This window comes from Topomyia yanbarensis, chromosome 2, assembly GCF_030247195.1.
Source record: "Topomyia yanbarensis strain Yona2022 chromosome 2, ASM3024719v1, whole genome shotgun sequence".
Taxonomy (NCBI): domain Eukaryota; kingdom Metazoa; phylum Arthropoda; class Insecta; order Diptera; family Culicidae; genus Topomyia; species Topomyia yanbarensis.
Window position 1 is genome coordinate 105,389,815 of NC_080671.1, and position 4,225 is coordinate 105,394,039.

The window sequence follows — 4,225 nt, forward strand, 5'->3', positions numbered from 1 at the left end:
CAGATTCAACTTTAAAGAAAAATCAGACAATATATTTCGGATATATTTCGAAAAGAGGCAGAATGCGGTTGATCAATAGTTGTATTAATTGAGTTAAGAGGACTAGAGAATCGATTGCAAATAGTCAGAATGTCTGCATGAAATATTTGAATTCGTTTTACCCTTATTCTCACCATAATTCAGGCTTGAAAATAAATTAGGTTTTACATGTCGAGAAAAGGCTAAATACGACTGAGTCCGGCATATCAAAAGTAATATTTATTATTTATGTAAAACTAAGAATTGGATAACAGGTAGTTAAACACGAAACGTGTGAACTGTGTGACACGTTTTACCCCAAATCTATCCGTATTTCGTGCTTTCAGTTAAATCTGACTCTACATTTCGGAAGCAGACTAAACTCAGCTGATCAAAATTAGTGTGTTTTACACCCAAAACTCGGCCGTAATACTTTTACGGTAATAAGAAAACATACTCTAATAGCAAGACGTTTAATACTAAAACAGATGCAACAAAAAATTCCCTAAACGGCAATACCAACACATTCAAATCTTCTCTGCGTCGCACTCATGTTTCATCAATTCTTATACAATAAATATTAAAGCGTAGGATTGTCTGTAAGTGTGTCGCACTTCGCTTGTCATTGTATTGCGCATCAAGCGAAGCAAACACAATGTGGATAAAGACGAGTTTCGAATTCCTCTACGCGGCGCATTCTGTATTGCACTACTAGAATAGTCTCCCGCAATCTCAGTGGCCACGCTGAACATCTTTTGTTTTAATCAGCCATGCATGCATTCCGCGCGTAGTTGCTATAACACACGCAAATTTCAATCCATCGGTAACAATTGAGATTAAGCTTGAGCTTGTACGACCACCCCTGGCTGCTACTCCTTTATCGATCTGGACTAGCTGCAGTTGCATAGGGAATAAGTAGATAATTATGCTTGGGAGTAGCGAAACATCTTTCAATGTGCAACTCCTGGTAATCCTAAAGTGTTTATTGATCAATACCGGCGTCGGCCAGGCCCGAACGTAGATCGCGGAAGGAAAGGGAAGGAATGTTAGTTCGATACTTACTCTTGCTAGAGACCGTATATACTACTGTGTCCTCCACAAGTATCACGGGAGGAGGATATTTGTTAGTAAGTATAGAAGTTGTATTCTACTTCTTCATTACCGACGCCAGAGAGGTGACTCCACTATCTGGACTAGAGATATCGATTCATCAACTCATGGACCGTGGACCAACGGATTTACTTCCCTTCCGAAGGAAGACGTGATCACCTCAGAAAAATCTCAACGACCACGGTTGGGATTGAACCCAGATTAACTGGAATGAGTGGCGGTTACATTTACCACTCAACCACCGACGCCGTCATAGATATCAATCAATCAGTAACAATTTTCGAAAAACAGACAGCGATAAAAATACAGTGCAAACAATACACTCTAAACAACTTCTACCCAAATTTTCAAAAGAAAATACCCAATGGGTTATTTTCTACGGCGTTTTTTTCCGTGATTCAATTTGATGTAGGACACCCTTTAATAATGTTTTTCTTGAAAACGCGTTTGTCAAATTGGTGAACACGATAACTCAAAAACTAATCAATGAATTGACTTGATTTTTTATGAGAATACACAATATTGGTAGTCTTGAAACGAGTTCATAGTCGTTTCATAGAAGCAATAGTTTGAAGTAGATTAAGCCTACACGTATGCAACGTGAAGGACAGTGCTCGAATCACAACTATAAATTTTCTCGTCAGCGTAATGTGTGAGAAAGGGGGGGGAAACTAATACCAACCATTGGTGCCGGAACCCTTTTTTGCAACAAAATATCAAGTAGAGAAAAAATAAAGCTACTGGAAACACAATCAAACCGGTAATCTGGAGAAAAGTAGCTGGTAGATCGTCGTTGACTAAAGATCGGCTCTTTCCCTTACGAACCGCCGAGTGAGCAACAGTAATTTTTTGTACTGAAAAAAGTGCAATGAGATAAGCTAGTTATTGAGCCCGAAGTAAGAGATAATCGTTTATTGTAAAAAGTTTTCTTTTTGACAGTTTATGTTTAATAATTCCAGAGTTTCTTTTCGTGATAAATCTTTTAAAAAGTCATGAGTGAGTTAAAAGCACTATATACAAGTAAGTACTAAATATATGAAAAATAGATTTTTTGAAATCAATTTTATGAAATTTTAAAAAAATATGGCGTTCGACATTTTTTGCTCAATTGTAACTTTAATCGTGACCTTATTTATAATGGAAAAAGAATTATCGTTCGTTTTCTCCAATGAGTTATTCCAAAGAACCCCATTTTAGGCGGAAAAGTGTTCAAAACTTTTCAGCGAAAATAGTTAGATATGTGGCGCCATGAAACAAATTATTCGCCTTTAAACAATCTTAATGTTGTCTGAAGACTACTTCATTTTTAAATCACTACCCCAAAAGTTATTTGAATAAAAAAGTTTTTCTAAGAAACACCCTAACCTTCGATTTTAAATTTGTTGTGCAATGAAAAGTATGACAGATAGAGCTAACATGTCTTCAGCCATTTTTCCTCAAAATGTGTCGTTCCTGCAGGTCGTTTGGCTCTAGCTAGAATGATTAAAAAGTTAATTTTTTGATCTTGGTAAAATTAGAACCACCTTAACCTTTTATAAGGCGGTGGCAACTATATTGCCACATTTTCGTTTCGTTCACAACGTAGGAATATGAAGTGAGAAGTGTTCCAATCTTATGAAATCTACTTGTTAGGAGTCTGGCAACTCTTCTTAATTGAGATATATATAGTGATACAGATTGACGAAAAGTTTTTTGATAAAAATACGGTGATTTCCTTTTGGACAATAAAATTAGCTCAATTTTGAAAAAATACTCTAGACCCTATAAGTTCGTTATGCAAATTTGTAAAAAAAAAACTATCTTTAATCCAAAAATTTGGTTTATGAGTGGTAAAAATTGCAAAGAAAAAAATTAAATGAATAAATGAACGTCTGTAATCTGTGGTCTCATTTTTCAACTTTTCCTCAGAATCCAGGGGTTATTTACTGTTAATCAGGTAAAAACCAGTAACCCACCTTAGTTTCTTTCTGAATTTCTGATCCAGTTCGATTTGTCTTTATATTTGCACCAATCTCGTTGGAAATATATCAAACATGACGAAGACTGACGTTTTCTAACTGGCGGTAGCAAGTATATTTTCAAAACAGTTTTTATTACGAAATAAATGCCAATATTTTCTAAACTAAGTGGAAGAATCGTATTTCTAGTAATATAACATTCATTAAAAGCCCAAAACTCTTGGCCTTATAAAGGGTTAACTGAACTTCTCCAAAGACTTAATAAGGCTATGGTGTTTAGTTTAATTTAGAAAAATCTTAAAATTCCTGCTAAATTTGCATTCTGGACCACTGTACACTGCTAGGTGGGATAAATCGTTTTTTAATCAAATACAGAATATGTTGAATAGTGCATTTCAGCTCCAACACACATTCAGAAGACACCAAACACGTTGGCTCGTAAATGAATATAGCTAATCATGACCGTTATAAATAAAACAGGATCATTATTTGAATTGAATATTTTATTTTTAATTTCGCTAAATTCACATATCCATTACTCGCGAGTACAAATTTTTCTTCTGCGGGTGAGAGTGACGAAGGACACTTGTGCTATTCGTGCGTATGAGCGTGCCTACTGTGTGTCTCGCTACAATCGCAACACAGTGTGGGTATATGGGGTGGGAGTATTATTATCATTTGTTCTCACAATTATTTGTCGATCGACTGATTATTTCGCCGAACAAAAATCGACTGATATAGATGTATAATACTATCCACAACATTAACAGCATGTGTTCACATTACAGAATTACCATAAGTTTTAACAATTAGCAACTAAGAAAATGTTATCAAAATAGCTCTAAAGTAATGTTTCAATACGAATTTAAACGTATTTTAAAGCTATCTTGATGACGTTTTTCTAGTTGGCAATAATTTCATCATATTTTGAACTGTAGTTTGCATGAGTTATTATTTTGGTATAATTGGTTAGTGGATTATCAAACATTTCTCAGGAGCTGTAGTAGTTTTTTCGATTATTTCCTACATATGAGCGTTAAAATTATGGAAAAAATAATATGTTTGGTACTTACCAAGTGCTATAATGCTACAACAATTGGGCACTCATAATCGACATTGCTGTGATTAGCAAACATATA